General features: G+C 38.1%; 1 protein-coding gene and 1 pseudogene across 4 annotated transcripts in view; both read right to left on the bottom strand.

The window, feature by feature from the left end:
* Positions 1-22830, bottom strand: part of Tmem108 (transmembrane protein 108) — a 347129-nt gene that overhangs the window by 46232 nt on the left and 278067 nt on the right. The gene's annotated exons all lie outside the window — the stretch shown is intronic.
* On the bottom strand, positions 12478-12578 carry LOC117284518 (annotated as a pseudogene).

Here is a 22830-nt window from a genome sequence, read left to right as displayed (position 1 = left end):
AAGGGAGGGCAGAGGTAAGGGGAAAAAATGAGAATCAAGACTTGCCATGTAAAGGTACATGATCCCAACAATGAATGTAACTGTACTGTATCCCTAAATGTACCAATAAACTCAATAAAAAAAAAAAAGTCTGAGTGGATGCAGAGATAATGGTATTTCCCAAAAGGCTGAAGAGTAAGAGACAGAAATATTGTTCAGAGAAAGAGAAACTGGATAACATGTTACTTTTCTGCTCAAAACCTCTAGGATTTCTAGCTCAGCTCCAACTACTCCTCAAAGCCCAAGTTTTAACAGTGGCCACTGACCTTCTCTTTGACCTCATTTCTCCTCCTTCACAGGCTCCAGCCCCACTGACTTCCATGTCATTTCCCAGCACACCAAGCCCTTCTGCCTCTTCACCGAACTTGAGTTGCTTCCAATGTGAAAGCTCCTCCTCCTGCACTTGATGTTGGTCTCTGCTTTAATGCCATCTGAGAGGCCTTCCCCAACCACCCCACACATGTGCCCTTTATATCCTACCTTATTTTTTCTGTAATGCTTAACTCTACCTCAGCTTATATTAAATATCCTTTTCATATTAAATATCTTTTTTATGATTAACTCATTTTCAGTATTCCCTGAAATGTAGGCATCACCAAAACAATACCTTTCTTTGTTTTGTTTACTGGTATATTTCCAACATCTAGAACAACACCTGGAAATAAAAGTACTTGATCATTTTTTTGAAAAAAGTAATTGACAGATTGAATGAAAATGTTCATGTCTTGCTGGGGCTGAGTTTGTTTTGAAAAAGAGAATTGTCTCATTTTGGCCAGAAGTTCTTTACATATGAGCACAAAAACTGTTAGAGTATGTTCTTTCTGGATGGTGATGGAAGTTGTAAGTGTAAATGGCTGTGATGTAGCAAGAACTGATCTTTGTGGACTTGGAAAGCCACTGCACAGACAGCCTCACTTGCAGCTGTGCGTTACTGTGAGGAACCCCGGAGGCTCAAGGAAGCGCTGCATCATGTAGTCTTTTGGCCCAACCCATGGCTTCAGATGGTACTGTGACCTCTTAGCTAATCAAATCAGGTTTTACAGATAAACTTAGTGTCTAGGTACCTGTGTGTGCAGGTGCTGGTATATTTTAAGACCCTTCTGAGGAAAGAAAAAAAAAAACCTCAAGCCTATACATCTTAAAGCCATTCTGTTAGCCACTGTCAACCAATTAGATTCAGTCTTCTTCCTATCCTTTAAGCTGATTAGTCACACTATGCAATGTGTTCTACATTCAAAAATTCTTTAGAAAAGCAGCACAAGCACATGGACAAGTATGTTCTCTTCCAGCCAATATGGAACTCCACAAAACCCGCAAGGATGTGCTGGCAGCCCTCTAGGTATGACAATGATAGCAGGACAGGTGCATATTTGGGGAGGAAGAGACTAGCTGGAGAAAGGAAAAGGCTAAAAGAAGATATTTTAGTGATAAAGACAAAGTGATAAAGTGATAAAGATAATGAATTGGAAAAGATGAGATATTGATTTTTTGACAACTTTCTCTAGATAACAGTGAGCCAAACAATAGAACCAGCCAAAGCAGACTCTTAGAGGAAAAGCTAAAAGTGAGAAACCCCATGAAAATAAATTCCTGGGCCATAAGTTTACATTAAGCAGAATCAATGGCCTGACTTTTAAATTAGAATGGGACTGTCAAGAAAACTCAAAGAATACCAGTGATGCCATGTAAAAATCTACATACAACACAATCCTAAACTCTGTAATGGTATTAATTTCTCAATATGCTTGAAAATTTTTTGAAATAGTATAAACCTAGCATTTGTGGATGTTGTTAATATGAAATTGGTAGTCTAAAGATTCTAGAAAATGAAACTAGCAAAGCAGCTTAGAATTCATTCTTGGGTTACATGGATGGGAAAGAGGCTCATTTATTAAAATTATTGGAAAATGTTGGATTATATAGATTTTTCTTGGAAAAGGGTGTAGAGCAGAGTTGGTAAACATTTTCCCTAATAAATATTTGGACTTGGTGGATTGCTCCATTCAACCTTGCTGTTAACATGTGAAAGCTGCCATAGATAACACTTGGAAGAATGGGAGTGGATGTCTTCCAGTAAAAGTTGTTTTTGTAGTTGCAGGAGGTAGGCTGGATTTGGTCTATGGCACAGGAGTAGTGCTTCCACAAAAATATTCTGTGACAGTGGAAACTCTGTACCAATATGGTAGCCACTAGCTACATATGATCAAGTGAGTTGAAGGTCACTTTAAATGTAGCTAGTGTGACTAGGGTGCTGAGTTTTTTACTTGATCAAAACTAAATGTTTAAGCGGACCTGCCCAGACAAGGGGCATCCCTCCTCCATGTGACCAAGCAGATCAATTCGATGAACAGTGCTCCTCCCCCATGCCTGCAGCGCCCTTCTTCCCATGGGAGCAGGCAGGCCGGTGCCAGATGAGCAGCATCTCTCTCCACAAAAGCAGACCTGCACTGGACAAGTGGTACTCAACCCCCACACAAGCTGGCCCATGTTGTTCAAGTAGCAAACTACCTTGCACGTGTGATAAGTAGGTCCTTGCCATGCATACAGTGCTCTCTCATGTAAAGACATGACATCTACTCCAAGCCAGCTCTACATTTTGTTTCCCTATGGCTCTGGGCAGCAGAGGTGAAGAATAACTAGTCTACCTGATCTTGAATGAGGATAATACCTAGGGAGAGAAGGGAGCAAACAGATTCCAGGATTAGGGACATTAAGTCCAACAGCCTACTCTACCTTGCCCTGAAGTTTATATCCATCAGAGATCAGAAAGCTAATCATGTTCTCCATCTACCAATGGGAGCAAGGACATGACTTGACTAGGACAGTAACCACAGGCTGGGGGGAATGGACAGAGTGGCTCAGGTTTAGGGAGGGTACCTCAAAATCCCATAGGCCCTAAAGCAAGACAGAAAATCATGACTGGTTGCAATCAAAGACTGCAAATATTGGAAGAAAACCACTCATGCAATTTCTCTTTGACAATCTTTTTAGAAATTTTTTTCTGTTTTGTATCATTTTTATCTTTCCTTCATTGCTTTTATTAGGGGGAGGAGTTTGAAGTTTTTCTCCCCGTTTTTCCTCTTTTAGTTTGTTTCCCTCTCAACTCTTTCTCTTTCTACTGGTTTTTAATTTTTGTCATTGATCTCTGCTTACCTTTCCCCCCTTGTTTGTTCTTTCCTGTAATGGTTCTCTATCATTACTAAATTCCTTTTACTCAATAGGACCCCATCTTACTTTTCTTCTGCCTTCTCATTTCCCATTGATTGAGTTTTCAAATTTTGCCTTTTTTCATTCCCAAGTTTTCCATCTGGTATACCTTTACTAGTACAATTACTAAGCTTTATGAATGTATATATAGCTAGTTAATATTACACTACTGCTGTTGAGTATGGCTCTTTGTTAGTAGAGGCAAAGTTGTTTCATTAGTAGATATTTACTGTAGGTCAACTGTAGGTCAATATTTGGTTTGTTTTAGCGTTCACACTATAATTATACATCTCTTTTCTATGGTTAAGGGTGGTACTTTATTAGTTATGATTTGTCAATATTCAGTTTGTATTTGGCTATATAATTGATGCTGGTTTTATTACTACTGCCAAGGTGATACAGCTGTTGCTATTAAATGTTTTTCATGTATGTCAATATCTAGATTGCCTTGGGGTTAACAATACTGTGGCCCATTCCTGGAAACAGTATTAGGCTAAATATGTCTCAACCTCCCATCCAAATAGATGAAGGTGGCTGGAACATGAGACAGAAGCAAAGGCCACACTCAGAGGACACCCAGAGGAAAAGCAGACATTAAAGAGGTCTCCATAGTAGAAAGTTCTCCACTCTAATCAACCTACAAGCCTCAACACATGCACATGCATGTGCACACATGCATGCACACGTACATGCATGCGCACACACACACACACACACAGAAACCTGAGAAGACCAGCCAACAAAATGCCACCCAGAACTCCCAACTCCCCCAAGCTGATTCATGGGACATTGAAGGGGAGGAAACCAAAAGCCAGACACCAAAATTATTTGAAATTATACTGGGGCGATAACAGATCAATGAGGCATCTGGCAAGCTCACAGAAAATTTAAGTAAAAAGATGCTTGGGGGAAAAACAGTGAGTCTATAGAACACATTAATTAAAAGCTAGCAGAAGCAAACAAAATGATGAAAAACACGAATGACCAAAAAAAAACCCAAAAACAAAACATGAAAGACCAGCACAGAAAAGAATCAGAGTCCATAAAATGACTCAAAATAGAAATTCAGGAGATTAAAAATTCTGTTGAAAGTAAGGGAAGCAGAAGTGAACAACATGAGAACAGTGTCAGAGCTGGAAGACAGGGCTATTTCCAGTGACCATTTAATGAGAGATATTTTAAAAACAAGAAAACCTAAGAAATGGACCAACAGCTCATCGATGATGCAAAAAGAGTAATCTAAGATTAATTGGAATTACTGAAAAATCAGAAGACAGTACATAGCAGAAAACTTTCCCAATAAGAAAAAACAATTTAACATACACATAAGTGAGGCTTCTATAGAACCCCAACTAGCTACAATAAAAAAGAGCCTCTCCACAATACATCATAGTCAAACTTCTGGAACAGAATAAAAATTTAAAAGCAGTTATGTGAAAGTAATGAATAAAAGAAAACCCATTAGAATTACAGCAGACCTCATGAGCTCCAGTGGCACAAACAGTGTGTGGTACTTATAAAATTACAGCAGAATTCTTAACACAAACATTGAGGGCCAGTAGAGCTTGGAGCAAGCTGTTTCAAACCCTAAAATAAAAAACAATTTCCAACACAAGGTGATATATCCTCCAAAATCAGTTTTCAAAATTGATGGATAAATAAGATATTTTCATGATAAAGAGCACCTAACAAAATTGATGACCAACAAGCCAGCCCTCCAAAAATTCTCAAGGACACCCCAGAAAGAGACGATAAAGTTAACAATGACAGAAGGTCTAACAATGAATATACCAGGTAGGTTGAGCAGTGAAACAGAAGGGAAAGACAGGGAATCAGCAACAGGAAAATACAGCAATGACAGGAATAAGTCAGTACTTATCAGAATAACTCTCAATTTGAATGGTCTTTTTTTTTTTTTTTTTTGGTACTGGGGATTGAACTCAGGTCTTTGCGCTTGCAAGGCAGACCACCAAACTGCTGAGCTAAATCCCCGGCCGAATGGTCTTAATTCACCAATCAAAAGACACAGATTGGCAAAATCATCAAGAAACAAAATCTAGGGCTGGGGATTTAGCTCAGCAATACAGTGCCTGCCTGGCAAGTGGGAGGTCCTGAGTTCGATTCCTAGTACCAAAGAAAAGAAAACAAAATCCAAGGGTATGCTATATACAAGAAATACACTTAACCCAAAAGGAAATTCATAGATTAAAAATCAAAGGATTAAAAACACTGTTTCATGCAATGGGAACCCAATAAAATTCAGGCTTAGCTATCCTAATTTAGTTAAAGTGGACTTCAAACCAAGACTTATCAAAAGGAAGTCACTAAATATTGCTTAGGGAAATAACCCAGCAGGAAGAGATAACAATTATTCACATATATTCACTGAACAACAGTGCTCCCAACTTCATAAAACAAGTACTACTGGACATAAATGGCCAAATAAACATTACCACTAGTGGGGGACCACAGTACTCCACTAATACAAATAGATCAACTAGACAGAAAGTCAACAAAGAAATATCAGAGTTGAACAAAACCTATGAACAAATAGATTTAATAGATAACTACAGAATGTCTTACCTAAGAAAAACAAAATATACCTTCTCAGCAGAACATAGAATTTTCTCCAAAATAGATTACATACCAGTCAGCCAATAAAGCAAGCTTAAGTAAATGTAAGTAAAATAGACTACATACTAGCGAATAAATCAAGCTTAACTAAATTACACCATACATATTACCACATCATAGTGCAAAGGAGTAAGAAATCAGTGAGAAAAGAAAACACTGAAATTATGTAAATGCATGGGAACTAAACAATACATTTTTAACTAAACAGTGGGTTACAGAAGAAATCAAGGGAGAAATAAGACAGTTCCTATAACTCAACAATAATGCCAGTACAATATATGAGAATTATGGGACCTAATGAAAAACGTCCTAAGAGGAAAGTTTATAGCTGTGAATGCCCACACCACAGTGAGCCTAATCACACAGAGTGACCCTAAATAATCTAAGGATACACATCCAGGTCCTAGAAAAAGAGAACTATCCAACATTATTACAAGAAAGGAATTATAAAGACCAGAGCAGAAATTGATAAAGTCAAGGAAAAAAAAAGGAAATAATTAATTGAAAAGTTGGTTCTTTGAAAGAATAAACAAAATAGATAAATCCAATCCAATTAGCCAAACCAATCAAAAAAGGAGAAAAAAGGCCCAAGAGTGACCCAAATCAATGCAGGTAGAAATGAAAAAGGTGGAATCACAATGGAAACTGCCTAGATAAAAAAGATATTAAGGACTACTTTGCAAATCTGTATGTAAATAAATTGGAAAATTCAAAAGAAATGGGAAGATTCCTAGGCACATATAAATTACCAGAACTGAACAGGGGTAACACATCGTACTAAATATGTAAGGTCATATCTACGTGGGTTTGATTACAGAAACTAATAAAGTATTCTCTAAATAATGAAAAAAAGAATAAGATAAGACTATAAGAGCAAGAAACAATTTAAATATGTTCAGGGATCATTTTCATCTCCAGAATTAAGGATTATTTTAATGTTTCATCATTGCCTTTTCTCTTTTACTTTCCTTTTTAGTTTTATTTTAGGATTCCCTATTTTTAATGTTCATACAGAGATTTCTTTAACTGAAATACCAAATAGTTTCTTTGGTGTGAAAAACTATAATAGTACACAGGATCCTAATGAGATAATTAATAATGTGAAATAGGAAGTAAAGGGCTAAAGGTGTAGGGAAAGTGGGAAGGGTGAGGGAAAGGTATTATGGGAGAGGAAAAAAATATGACAAACTGAAAAATGGAAATAAAGTGTTTGTAAATGGGGAGGGGAGGAGGGGGTGAAGGGAGGGCAAGGACAAGGGGAAAAAATGAGAGTCAAGACCTATTATGTAAAGGTACAGAATCCCAATGATGAATGTAACTGTATTGTATACCTAGATTGTACCAATAAACTCAATAAAAAATAACAACAAACCCATAAATCATCCCGTAACAGGCAATAAAATTGAAGCAATGATAAAAAACCTAACAACTAAAGAAGCTCAGATCCAGATGGGTTCATTGCTAAATTCTACAAAAACTTCAGATGTACCAAGTTTTAATGAAACTGAAAGGGAAGGGATATTCCCGGTTATTGTTGGAAGCTACCATTACTCTGATTCCAAAATCAGACAAGGATTCAACTCAAAAAGAGAACTACATTTTAGTACTTATTTCCACTTTTGGTTTCTCACACAGAGAAACAATGAGTGTTATCATTATATATGACTAAAATATACCAATAAATGTTTTGCTATAAAAAAATTAAAATTTCAGGGTTAAAAAAAGGAGAACTATAGTATAGACAAATCTAATGAATACAGATGTGAAGATCCTCAACAAGATATTGGCAAGAAATCATCAAAAAGATCAAATATTATGATCAAGTAGGTTTCATCCCAGGGATATAAGGATGGTTTAATATATACAAGTCAATAAATGCAATATATCAGATAAACAGAAGCAAGGACAAAAATCACACAATCATCTCAATAGATGCTTCATGATGTGATGCTTCATTATAAAAACACTGAAGAAAATAGGTACAAAAGGATGTTAATCTGATAAACACCATTTATGACCAACCTACTACCAACATCCATATTAAAAGGGGAAAAACTGAAAGCTTTCCCTCTAAAATAAGTAACAAGAAATGGATGTTCAAGATCACCACTCTTGTTCAACATAGTACTCAGAACATTAGCAAAAGCAATTAGGCAAGAGAAAGAAATAAAAGAAAAATGCACAGGAAAGGAAAAGAAGTCAAATTATATTATTTGCAGATAACAGGACCTTCTACATAGAAGTTCTAAATATCCACCAAAAGACTCTTAGAATTAATAACAAAACTTAGTAATGTGTGGGATAAAAATCAACATACAAATATTTATAGCATTACTATCTATATACTAATAATGAACCCACTCAGAAAGAAATTAGCAAAAAAAACCCCCCAAAAACCATGTATAATATCATCAAGAAAAATTAAATACTTAGGAATTAACCTAAGGAAATGAAAGACCACTACAGTGAAAACTACAACACTTTGAAAAAGGAAATGAAAGAGGGCACCAGAAATTGGAAAGATATTCCCTATTCCTACATAGGCAGAACCTACATAGTCAAAATGACCATACTTCCAAAATTGATGTACAGATTTAATGCAATCCTAATCAGAATCCCAACAGCATTCTTCACAGAACTGAAGAAAACAATCCTAAGATTCATACGGAACCACAAGAGACCCAGAATAGCAAAAGAAATCCTGGGTAAAAACAGCAAAGCAAGAGGCATCACGATCTGAGACTTGAAGTTATATTACAAATCTACTGTGATAAGAACAGCACGGTACCAGCACAAAAACAAACATGAGGATCAATGGACCAGAACAGAGGATGCAGAAACAATCCCAAGCACATTGAATTATTTGATCCTTGACACAGGGGCCAGAAACATACACTGGAGGAAAGATAGTCTCTTTAATAAATGTGAGGGGAAAACTGGCTATCCACATGCAGAATACTGAATCTAGACCCATACCTCTAATGTGCTAAACTAAAATAAAAATGGATCAAAAACTAAATGTTAGAACAGAAACATTTAACCTGCTAGAAGACAAAGCAGGTAAAATTCATAGCAGTAGGCAAGGATTTTTCTGAACAGAAGTCTGGTTGGTTGTACAGGAAATGGTACCAAGAATCAACAAATGGGATCATATGAAATTAAAAAGTTTCTGCACAGCAAAATAAACAACCAACAGAGTGAAAAGATAACCTACAGAATGGGAAATCTTGCCAGCTATCCATCAGAGGACTAAAAACTAGAATACATAAAGAACTAAAAAAATTAGACACCTCAGAATGAGTCAATCAAAAAAGGGCAAGTGAAATGAACAGACACTTCACAGAAGAAGATATAAAAATGGCCAATAAATACATGGAGAAATGCTCAACATCTCTGGCTATTAGAGAAATGCACATTAAAATGACACTTAAGAGTCCATCTCATCCGAGAAAGAATGGCCATGATCAAGAAATTAAATAAATGCTGCTAAGTCTGCAAGGAAAAAGGAATCCTTTTGCACTGCTAGTAGGTATGTAAATGAGTACAACCACTATGAAAAACACTATGGTGGTTTCTCAAAAACTTGAAATTAGAATTTTCATTTGACCAGCTATTTCTCATCTAGGTATCTTCTCTAGAGAGATAAAGACATCATAGTACAGTGATACATGCATACTCATGTTTATAGCAGAACAACTTATAATAGCTAAATCATGGATACAGTGTATATCTGCATCAACAGATGAATGGATAAAGAAAATGTGGCATTTACACACAGTGGCATACTATGCCATAAAGAAAGATAATCACTTGTAGGAAAATGGATGCACCTTGAGACCATAATATTAAGTGAAATAAATCAGACATACAACCTTAAATATCACATGGTTTCTCTTATACGAGAAACCCAAAGTATAAATGAATTACCAAATAAAAGATAATAGGAAGTAGAGAGGTCTTTTTCAAAGGAGAAGAGGGTCAAGAGATGGAGGGAGGGGAGAGGGACAGAAGGAAATGGGGGTTTAAAAATTGATTGAAATGTATTATGTACAGGCACTGCACACAAGGAGTGCAAACGTACAAAACAAAAGGGTATGAAGAGATGGATGGGAGGGGGAGGGAAGGAAGGGAAAAGGATGAAAAAAGGAATTAAAATATATTACGTACACATACCAACTCCTCACATGGAATGTAAACATTATATACTAACAAAAATGATTTGAAAAACTAAAACTAAATGTTCACACCCGCATATGATTGGCAGTCAATATCCTAGACAGTGCAGAACCTTTTAGATGGTACAGGACTCCCAGAAAAGAAAACCTCACTCAGCAAGAAGCACTGCACACACAGAGAGCACACCAGGACCCTGCCATCAGGGCATATTTGGCCATTCAATTCCATCCTCACAGCGGGTTTGACGGATTAGGATTAGGGACTGAGGGAATGGTAGGGTTCTGCGACAAATCCTTAGATGTGATGCCTGGAGCATTACAGCAGACAGATTCTCTTTGCTCAATTTATTCTCCTGAAATAGTATGTAAGAGTGGCATTAATGGTCATCTGCTTTCCTAATGGTTCCTTGGCTACAGGAACATGCTGTGAAGCATGAATAATCAGCTTAAAGGCTAGGAAGAAGATTGAATCTAGGTAGTTGATAATGACTAAAATATGATAGCTTTAAGGTTTGTAGGTTTATTTTTTCATCTTCAGAAAGGTCTTGAAATACACCAGCATCTGGCTCTAGATTTAAGATTGGGACTATACACATTTCCTAGGAAGGCTGATTCCCATAGTGTGAGAAGGATCTTGTTCTGAAATATTTCATCTCCTTTCCTACAGTGAGGGTTCAAGCTGAGGTGAATTTTTCTAGTCTCTGCTTTACTGCTGGTATCACTTGTCACACATTCCAACCCTTCCAGTTTCCCTTCTTGGTGCATGCTAGCTAGCCTTTAGAGCCAGTCTCTGTGGTGGGAACAGATGTGCCAGTTTTTATTTGGTGCCTGCCTAGATTTCAGGAAGTTCTTTGTTGTTTATTTTCATCATGGCTGCAGTGAGAATCAGATAGAGACTTTTCCAGATATTCAGAATCCCTTTTCAACATGATTTCTCAGAGCGGGATTTCTCGGCTAGGTTAAATCTGTTGTCTCCCACATTGTCCTTCCAAAAGAAGAAGGTTATTCCAGTGGCAGTTTTACCTCCTAAAACATTCCTATATTATCCCTATTTATAGCAGCACAGTTTGTAATAGCTAAAACTTGGAAACAGCCCAATTGCCCATGAACTGGAGACTGGATAAAGAAGACGGTTTTGTTTGTTTGTTTGTTTGTTTATAAAATGGAGTACTACTTAGCCATAAAGAACAAGAAACTAGAGAGATGTATAGCTAAGTGGATGTACACTGAGGCCATACTCTTAAGTGAAATTAGTAAGTTATGCGTGTGTAAATACCAAATAGTTTCTCTGGTATGAAAAAGTAAAGTGTAAATAAGGTTTAAAATGTATAATTGATATTGGGTAATAGGAAGAAAAGTCTAAAAGAGTAGTGGAAGTAGAGGTAGAGGAAAGGTAAAAAAAGCAAAAAGAAAAAATATGTGAAAAGGAAAAACAAGGAAACAATGTCTTTGTAAACAGGGAAGGGTGGAGGGGCTGAGGGGAGGGCTGGGGAATGGGGAAAATAAGAACCTGAGAAGTCATGTATAGGTACAAGATCTCACTGATGGATGCAACTGTACTGTATACCTAATATGCATCAATAAATTTAATATAAAAAACAAACAAACAAAAACAAAGTCTCCAGCCAGGAACTGAATGCAAAAGTTTCAGTAAATATTTTTTATACAAACTGACTTCTGGTCTTCTTTCTGGGTTTTTGAGACCTCCCCATCCTTCATTGCTAGAATTCCCCTGGCAAATATTAATAAGATTGCTTCTTCAGAGTTTGTGAGGTTTAATTAGGTTTATCCCCAGGGAAGTCTGTGCACCAGGGAACACAGTGGTGGTCATGCTTGGGGAAGCAAGAAGAGAAAGGTTAATCATTGTGAGTCCCATGGGTGTGTATGAATATGTAGTTTACAATCTATAAATAGCACTGATACAAGAGCTGAGGGCACATTCTATATCCTTAAGTTCTCCAGAGGGTTAAGACAGACCAGAAAGGGCAGTATTTTGGTTGTTCAACTCATATACTGCATTGGATGTTTTGTGGTTGGTTTTACAAAATAGAGTCACTTGTCTAATTTCTCTGCCTCTATTACAATTTTCCATTAGTAGGCTAAATTGGCCTATAAAATAATCATCAATAGAAGGGGCCAATGACGTCTAGATCAAATCCATTTCCAAGGGTTTCTCTATTCCAGCATTTTTCCCCATTAAGTTCATTGGTACATTTAAAGTAAACAATACAGTTACTTTTATCATTGGGATCTTGTACCTTATGTCTTGGTTCTTATTTTTCCCCATACACCTGCCCTCCCTTTACCCCCTTCACCCTTCCCTACTTACAAAGACTTTGTTTCCATTTTCCACATTTTTTCTTTTCCCTTATTTCCTTTCCCCTCCCTTTCCACCTCCCCTTTAGCCATTTTCTTCCTATTTAAAGATATGGAATGCTTCACGAATTTGTGTATCATCCTTGCGCAGGAGCCATGCTAACCTTCTGTATCATTCCAATTTTAGTATATTTGCTGCTGAAGCGAGCACTGGCATTTTTTATTAATAATGACACATTTGATAATAGTGAGCTTCTTCAAATAAATCATGAACCCACATTAAATATATATTCTTATTAGTAAAATGCCTTACTAGCCCACAGCCTAACTTCTTTTAGGTCTATGATTTCTTCCATATCTAAGGGCTGAGAAACATGTGCAAAACTGTGTAACTTTTTATTATACACAAGTATAAACCCATATAAAAGTAGGGAGAACAGTATTATGAATTCTCTGTGTACTAACAATTATCAACTCCCATCTACTTCCCTCCTCTCCTGAATTTTTTAAGGTAAATTCCAGATATCATCTAATTCTATTCTAATTTTAAATCTTTAGAGGTTCCTCCTATCCCCTTTCCCTAATATGTAATATTTTAAGGTAAATCCCAAGCATCATTAGGGATCCTTTCTTCCCATTAGCCTGATATGCTTTATTACAAAGTGATTTATTCACACCAGTTTCAACAGGAATTAACACATTAATTTTATAAAAGGTGTGATTTGGGCAGCACAGAAAGTATGAATTAGAATTCAGGAAGGCTAACAAAGCAAGCTCTATTCTCTGGGAAAGGTTGAGAAGATGCAGCAGTTAATTTTAGTAAAAGCTATGAAACATAGCAAATATACAACTACCAACAAAAAAGAAAAAGAAAAAAAAAACCCACAAGGTATATTTGACTAGACACTTTCTAAAATCATGGCTTTACTGCTAAGACTGACTCCTATGTCATTCTGGAGAAAGATTTTTTTTCTCCAAAGAAAACTATAATCCACAAATCAAATAAAACATTCCCCCTGCTCGGTTTTTCTTCTCTCTCCCCTATACACACATCCACACACACACCTACACACAGCCACACATGCACTTGAAGATTCTTTCACCTGTATAACCTTTTCTGCCAGAGTATTCAAGTCTCAGGAGAGAGCTTCCTCTCCACCTCTCCCTGCCCCCTTCCCAGAACCTATCCCCAGCTCTCCAAGCAACTGGCTAGTCTGTCTCATACCTGCACCACTGGCCAGCACACTGCAGGAGAAGCAGAACCAGAGAGAGAGTGCATTTTGTCTAAAGGCAACTTACTTATTTCTGAACAGTTGCCATTATGAGAGAAGCCATCCAGCACATTTTGGTGTAGGTAAATAGCTGGAGGTCTTTATAGCATGTTCATGACTTATTTTCCTTTCTCATGTTGTGACAATATTTTCCCCCAAAAGTAAAACTGCCAAATGCAAAAGATGAAAAGACAAGAGGAAATTCATTCCTTACAGAACCTGTGCCGCATCTGCTCCAGCAACCACATATTGTCCCCAATCTTTCTCCCAGGAAAGCCTGATCCCAGCCAAGTAGTACGATTAATAAGCACTGAAGTATCTACTGTGTGGTGTGGTTAGGTGCAGACTGAACAGAAGGTCCTGGGCCTTCACTTTGCAGTTGGCTTTTTTTCTTGCCCTTGTGTGCCTGCAGGCTGTGATAAGAATTATGCAAACTTTTACTTTGGTTAACAATCAATTGATCAAGCAAGAGTAAAATCTCTCCCAAAAGTTGTTCGGGCATGATTTTCAAAGCTGTTCAGGATTGAAACCACAGGGCAAAGGAATCACTGGAGGTTATTTTCTGTCACTTAAAGGATTTTCCTCCTCTTTTTCATTGGAGCTTTTCTTCTGAACTGAAAGTCTGTCTGCAGAGACAAGACCCAGCAAAGCTCTGTCAACAGCAGCCAGGCTACCACAGTCTGGGCACCAACGGACTTTCTGAAATGTAACTGAGGTAGGATAGAAGAAAAAAAGGCAGACAAAGGAAAATCATAATTATACTTACTATACTTTCAAGAAAAATTGTAGCTTCAAGACCCAAAGTTACCCAAAGTTACAATGCCAGGAAATTCACTAAAAAAAAAACCCCAAAACAAAAAACAAACAAACAAACAAAAACCCTTAAGGATCTTAACAATACAAGAAGACTGTAACTTGGGAGCCTATGCTTTTCACTTTTAATTGAGTTTCCCACTTTTCCTTCTACAGGCTTCCATCCTCAAGGAAATAGCACTGTTAAGTGGGCAGCATACTTTTGAATTTCAAACACATGCAAATGGTTTGCATTCTAACCTGGCCCATTAAATGGGCAGTAGGAACATTTATCTTAGATCATCTATCTTAAAGACACTGCCAAGATCACATAAAGACTTCCAGTCCTACACCATAACATGGCTCACTTTATGAGTGCCCACAATCCCTTCTGAGTATGCACTTCTGTGCATACCCAAGTGTACTGAAAACACTTTTTCTGTGATGAAACTTAATTGGTGAATAGAGTGCACTGAGTCTCCATACTGTCTTTGGGGAACCTCGTCAGACTCCATGTGGTGACATGACCTGCTTGGAGAATCCTATCTTTCTTCGGAAAGAGCGCTGACCTCATAAACCAGATTCCTTCTCTGACTCCAGTGATACATACTTGAAATATAATCTGAGGCATTAGGTAATAATGGGGTGCTATTGTTTTTTAAAGAAGATACCTTCCTTCTCTTTTACCTCCACCGTATATAGGCTGGACTGAACATAAAAATAGGCTTTTCACAAAGTTCAAGTGTTGTTCCATATACTACTGCTCTCAGTCTGTTTCTCAAGCATGAACTTATCATTTACTGTGTGCCAGACATTATCTTAAAGTCTGAAAATAGTTCAACAGTTCTGATGTTCCTAGGCAGCCTTCAGGAGCATGGAGTCATTTGGACAAATAATATCTTAAGGGTTAAAGCAGAAGCAGAGGCTCAGCACAATGAAACAAAAAAGGGGAAGAGTGAAAAGCTACCTCTAACCATCTCCCTTGATTCCTTCTAACCACTCTCAGTTATTTGGGGAATATGTGGCAGAGAAGGCTTAGAAAGCACTGTTCAGGATTCAGTCCTACATTAAAGTTAGCCTGCTACAGCTGGACGTGGTGGTGCACAACTGTAATCCCAGCACTCAGGAGGCTGAGGTAGGAGGATTGCTGTGAGTTCGAGACCAGCCTGCTCTATACAGTGAGTTCCAGGTCAGTCTCAACTACATAGTGAGACCCTGTCTCAACGCCCCCCACCAAAAAAAGCCTGCTATAAACCTGAACACAAAAATTTTAAAAAAATGTGGAGTTACTCTCTGCTGCCAGCCTGGACTATACAGTGAGTTCCAGGTCAGTCTCAACTACATAGTGAGACCCTGTCTCAACGCCCCCCACCAAAAAAAGCCTGCTATAAACCTGAACACAAAAATTTTAAAAAAATGTGGTGTTACTCTCTGCTGCTCTATGGTGGACTGACACTGTAGCACTACTAGTATCTAACAGTATGAGATGAAGAAAGGGAGAATGAGATTAGGAAAAATCCACCTTTGCTCTCTGCCTGGAAGTTTCTGGTAACATTGTTTCTACCCATATTGGAGAACAATCATGGAGTAACTGCTTTTTATAGGGTGAGGGAGGGAAGACATCCTGCTGAAAAAGGCTGGGGATATCAGACAGGAAGCAGGCCACTGAGAGCTCACATGGCTACATGAATTGCAGAAACAAGAAAACAAATCAAATTATAGAGAGTTTCAGTGGTCTGTACCAGACTTGCAAATCTGGGTGACAGGTTTAGAGTTTTTCCAACATCACCTCATCCCTTTGTGGCTGGCAGATCATGTCATTGTCTTACACTCAGGACAAATGATCACCTTCCCACAGGTGTACACCACTGTCCTAAACAATTTCTTCTGACTTCATGTTAGGCTCAAACATTCAAAATGAGAAGGAAGAGAGCTCCCTGTTTGAGAAGGGACACAGCCAACTTTCATTCTGAGTGTAATTCTGAAATCTCCCCGGACTAGGACTCCTGGATTTCAACAGGAGACACTGCCATAACATCAGAGACCACCTGATAAAAAGAAAACTACTAAAAGATGAAAAATTGGTTTCTGATAAAAGTGGTATTGTGAAAAGAGAAGGATTCTTTAACAGATGATATTGGGACAAGTGTGTGGAAAAAGTAAACTAAAATACATATTTGTCTATGTACATGTTATGCCTGCTTCTCTCCCTTCTTCCTTCACTGGGTTTCTTGCTTTTCATTTTCAAAATATTTGTGGCTCTTCTCTTGCCTTCACTTGCCATGACAGACTGTGGAATTGTCTGACTGCCCCTCTCTCTCAAACACATCTAAAGTGGGATTTGCCTCCAGTCTGAGGGGAAGGGTTCCTGCTCCTGCCTGAAGCTCTGTAGCCTTGAATTTCTGAGGTGGAGGAGCAAGACCATGAAGAGGGCAGAGGAGGTATCAGTGCTCATCCTGTCTACCCTGACCTTAACACTAGCCTACCAGGTGATGCTTCAAACATTTCAACAGAAGCAGCAGCCCTCAGGCCCTTCTGCTGGGGGACTTTTGCTAGGAGGACTCATGTCATAGTGCAGATGCACCTGGCAGCAGTACAAAGCAGGTATGCAAAGCACCCTGAGGGTAGCCTGGAGAAAAGTATGTGCTAACAGGCAGTCAGGCCCATTTGGATAATTGGTATTTTCAGTTTTCATAGAAACCATGGTCCAGGATGCTCAGGTCAGGGATGTGAATCAACCAAGAAGAAACTTTAATGTGGTTAGAAAGTGTGGTTTGCTTCAAGGAGGCCTAATGCTATGAAAATATAAATTGGAGTTATTTTTCTTTTTGACTTTTAGCACTAGCTAGTCACTCATTACAAAATAAATTTTTTTTTTGAGTGATATTTTTCTTCCAAGCAGGGACTTTGCTCAAAGCAGACAAAAGCACCCTCCTTCAGGCAAACTGTCCCACCCACACTCAAGAAGCCCACCCATGTGCTCTTGTGCAGTGAAAGACATGTATAACTAACTATACCTTGTGACTTTACCTCTGAGACACCCACACCCAAAGAGACATCTAGTCACCCCTTTCATATTCTGAGCATCAAGAGAGCACCTGAAAGTACTGGGGAATACACACTGGGCACCTGAATGATTTCTTTCACTAAATCCTCTTAGTGGGTATTATAATTATTATTTCACAGATAGAAAGGTTAAAAGATTTATGAAAGGCTCCACAATTACTGATGGAGACAGAATTTGAATCTACTCTAACCACAAAGTCATGTTCTTTCTACCTCACTATCCTAGAGACCACTAGAAGCAAAGAGTAGTTCCTCCCTTAGGGAGATAGACATGATCTAGAAAACCATCAGTTAGTCCCTCTAGAGACCACTTATTCTCCTGATTCACTGCTGGGTCTGAGCAGATTAGTCTACTTAGGAGCTCAGTATTTGGGAGGGATCTTCCAGCTTAGTAAGGTGAAGGCTTTTGCTCAGGATCATGCAGCTATTTGTAGACAAGGTTAGACTTTGAATAAAGGCATAGCTGACTCCAAAGACTCCTTTTCATTATATCACACTGCCCTCTGGGTTCCCTGGGTGAACTAGTGAAGCTGGTAGCATAAAGACTTAAGATTCAGACAGGAGTTTCTTATGGGTAGGATGTCCAAAATCCAGGTTAGATCTACGAGGGGAGGGAGGGGAGCAACAGGCATTGGCATATGTGCTTGGTCCTGGCCCCTGATCTAATGGAAGAGACAGTAACTAAGAAAATGCAATTAACTCTACCTCTCCACTGTGGATACTTATCATTTGGTCTGTGTGGAAAATTTTAAGCACATATAAAACTAGAAAGAAAAGTATAAAATGTCTCATGAACTCAATACCTAGTTATATTAGTAATGAAGATGTGTCCAATCTTGTGATTTATACTATCTCCAATGTTTTATTCTAAAATTAATCCCAGACAGCATGGACCTCCTGGAAATATGTTAGTAGGCACCTTTAAAGTGATTATCTTCAAAATCCTAATCACAGTATTATCATACCTAAGTAAAAATAATATCAAATATCCTGTTAGCATTCAAATTCCTAGATATAACTCATATTGATTTTAACTAATAACTGTTTGAATCAGGATTCAAATAGGTCCAAAAATTGAATTGGTATCTTAAGTATATAATTTTTCGTTTGTTGGTTATTTTCTCTTTTTCTTAAATATATTTACTTAAAAAACCCCCAGTTAATTTGTTCTGTATAGTATCCCACATTCTGGATTTTGTTTGTTGAGTGCATCTTTACTGAAACAGATTTTTAGAGTAAAAAATCAGGTGCTTATAAAAACATGGCTGGGTATAGAGGAAATACAGATTCTGGAATCTGAGAGATCTGGATTTTAATGTTTTTACTGAAACTAACTATGAATGTTAGCAAGATAAATAGCTTTTATTTTCTTTCTTTTTTTCTTTTTTTTGGTACCAGACATTGAACTCGGGTCCTTGTACTTGCAGGGCAGATGGTGGAAACACTGAGCTAAATCCCTGGCCCCAACAGCTTTTATTTCCTAATTTCCTAATCTATAAAATAGACTTACAATGATAACACCCAACAGATAGTGATGTCTAAGAAAACAGTGTTAAAGAGGCAATTACAAATGAGTTTGAAACATCCTGGAGATGTCAACCAGGCTACTGCCCCTCCCCTCTGCTGTGGAAGGAGCTGAAAGCTCCAGTGTGGGGATCTGAAGCTGAGGCAAGGCAGAAGCCTCCTTCTGGGCAACCTGTGGCTCTGTTTTATGGACACGGAAGACTACTACTTGGTGAGTCACTTTAAAAGATTGAAATCCAATTTGTTTCTTAATTTCCCTTGTGTCATATATTAAAGATCCACCATCAGCCAGAGCTGTAAGAGTGTGCGACAAAGACCCCACAGTCTAACTGCTCCATTTGACAGATGGGGAAGTGGCAATCAGTGAGTGAATGACTGGCCTCCTGCTTCCCATTGGAACTCTTATCTATTCTGAAATTGGGCTATTGGCTGTAATTTTCCCTTTTCCAAGTGGGAACACTACCATTTTTTTCAGTGCATGTATACCTGTCTAACAAAATATATATTTGTGTGTCACTCCTGTTTATTATTAGTGATTTCCCACTAGACTGTCACCCTCATGAGGGTGAGGGCTCAGTTGACTTTGTTTGCTACTATGTCCCCACCTCCTAGAACAGTGTTTGGATCACAGAAAACATTTGATTCACATCTGCCGCACTGAACTAGATTGAAAAAAACTCCACTTCAATTCTTGTTATTTAGGACATTCACACCAAATAACATCTCTAACCAAGGTAATATTAAGTTACAAGCAATTACTAGACTATTTGTTAATGGTCTTCACATTTCTGCTCTGCTTATTTTTGAAATTTGGATTGATGTTTATATTCCTACCTATAATTTATGTTCTGTTTTCAATCTGTTATTCCATAAGCCGTCTGAGCAATTTATAAATCTATTATACAGAATTTAGAGGATCTTATTTCTTATAAAAAATCACACTATTGATACCTGCCAAGATCTTCAAGAGTTGGCAAAAAAACTCTTTGAGACTAATGTTTATTATTTCCTTAGCAAAGGTGGTAAAAGCTTGGCATTTCTGCTGAGAGTCTGCGAAGCATTTGAATTATGGGAATGGTATATATATTTAAAAACACCCTTCATCATAGTAATTGGGTAACAACAATGCCTTTATTCCTGGGGGATATAAATCCTTTTCAATTTCTCTATTGTAAGATCATATGGGTAATAATAGGGCTGTAAAGAATGTTAGTCCAGGTATTCATAACATCTGTCAATAATTCAATGACATGGCTGTAGTTCCCACTGGAATAAATTTTCTCTCTGACTGCTCAAAGGGGTCTACAAATCTTCCTATCCCGGTCACAATGGCATCTTCAGCATGTGCCTCTTACCATCTATGTTAAACACTGCTCCAGATCCCTCTTTCCCACACAGAGAATTTTCTCCAGCCCATAACTTGATCTCCCTAGGCTCTGTTTACTAGCTTGGTATCCAGCTGTTCTTGCACTGTCTGTGCCAGCTTGCCTGGACAGTTTGTCTGGCTTTTTTATTTGGCATCTTCCCAGGAACCTGCTTTTTGGCTTTCGCCTTGGTCTTGCACAATGCCAACCAAGGGCCAAGTATGTCCAGCTCAGGTCTGATTCAGTCCCTCAGGACCTTGCCAGTTGAGCCTTGTGTTACAGGAGGAAGCATCTGATACTCTACTCTGGCTCATTCTCAAAGCATTCTAGAGGTACCGGTAAGGTACAGGGTTTGACCACAGGGTTGAGTATCTCTTTATTGACAATGATGTTTACACATTAAAAAAATATTTTCTCCACCCCTACCCCTTGTCTTATAATGTCTCATAGTGGCAAATCCTCAGTTCTAATGTGAAACCTCTTTAGAGGCTAAGTACCGGACACAGTGATATCAGCTGATAGCTTAGCACTCTCTCACTAAGATGGAATAAACCTAATGGCCACAGCTCCCTAAGTGATGATACCAGAGATGTAGGCTCTTCAGTGTATACCTTTATAAATGGTTCCAAGTTTTCTAATAGATTTTTTTGTACCAGGGATTGAACTCAGGACCTTGCAGTTCCAAGGCAGGTGTGGTGCTACTGAGCTAAATCCCCAGCCCTCTCTAATAGATTTATTTTAAAAGTGCCTCTTTAATTTCCACTGTACGATACATTCTTATAAATATGGAGGGCACTTATAGAAAGAAGAAACACCAAACTGAATATCCACAATCCCACCAGTCAAAGGCAACCATTCAACCCTTTGGTATTCTTCTTTCAGTCTTTAACTTTTCTGGTAAGAATGTTAGAAGCATATTTTAAAAAAATTTTTTCAGTTCTTTTCTCCACCTCCTCCATATATGTGTTTATTTTTGTTCTCCTTGTTGTGTGTGGTTCAAGCAACACTAAGTAAACAGACTCCTCCAAACAGATGATTATCAGAAGCAACATTAATCCTTTCACTGGCCTCTCTTTTCATCATTTGTGGGAGTTACAGGAAAAGCTACTGAGCTTTATGCTGTTCCCTCATCTTAACAGTAGGGAAGTCTACTCTGGGGACATATGCTAGCTAAAGCTATAGATCATGTGTGTAGGCTTTTAAATCTCTGCCTAGATTGATGATACCATCAGTCTTTACTCAATTGTGTATTTTTCATTTTATGTTTATGTGTAATATAAAAATGAAAGTGACTTTACAAACAAGTGTTCATTTTTTAAAGCTCTGAAATTAATACAGCTCTCAGCTACTTCCTGGCTCCTTATTTCTGAGAGAGACCTATCTTTCTGCTTTCTCTACAGCCACTGTTGCTATTTGGCTAGGCAGAACCAGCACATTATTGAGACTTCCCACTGGTGCAGATATGAGTCTGGCGGAGACAGGGACAATGAAAATTTTATGATTCATCTTGACTGACTTTATCACCCATCTTGACTGACTCATCAAATCTGTTTCTGGAAGCTACCATAGACCCAAGTACTAGTAGGTATGGGGGCTGAGGTGACCAGGCAAAATCTTTTTTTGGGAGAGACACTTTGGCACATGCCTTGCTCCATAAATCCAAGTAAAATCCTCAGGGATATCAATGCTTCAAAATCATTTAACATGACGAGATGCTCAAAAGCCTAGAAAGAAGGACCTTGTCCTGGGACCTAAAGCAGGATTCAAAGGCTCAGATTGGCTTCTCTTTGTTATAGGTTGCCTATCAATTATTGTGTGAGCTAAGGAAACTCACTGAACCACTGGCTTCTACTTCTTCACCCATCAAAACAGCATATTAATTCATGCCTTTGCCTGTCTCAGTAGAACACAGGATGAGGCTAGTACTCAACTTCTATAAAACAGTTTGTGCCCAATACTGTCCTAAGCATTTGATCATTATTACCTCATTTAGTTCTTACAAGCTAGGAATAGGGGGCCATTATTATTTCCATATTACAGATGGGGAAACTGAGGCACAGCAAGATTAAGCAAATTTAAGTTATACAGTAAGAATATGGAGATACCAAGTTGTCACTATCGCCTCATAGGTGATATCTCCAAGAGTACTTTAAAAGGGCAAAAGATTACTGAGATTGTTACTGTTATCATTATTTTCCACAGAGGGATATATTAATAGTAATAAGTGATGGGGTTGGGCTGAGCTATTTATAAGGACTTGATTATTCCAACAATCAATGGATTACAGAGGAAATTAAAGAAGAAATTAGACAGTTTTTACAAATAAATGAGAATGCCAATACAACATACAGGAATCTTTGGGACACAATGAAAGCAGTTCTACGTGGAAAATTCATAACATTGAATGCCCACACTAGGAAAACAGAGCGGGCTCAAATAAAC

Source organism: Fukomys damarensis, unplaced genomic scaffold (assembly GCF_012274545.1).
Source record: "Fukomys damarensis isolate Sample0158 unplaced genomic scaffold, DMR_v1.0_HiC HiC_scaffold_37, whole genome shotgun sequence".
Classification (NCBI taxonomy): Eukaryota; Metazoa; Chordata; class Mammalia; order Rodentia; family Bathyergidae; genus Fukomys; species Fukomys damarensis.
The sequence above is the reverse complement of the archived record's forward strand: the minus strand, read 5'-3'. Positions and strand labels throughout refer to the sequence as shown.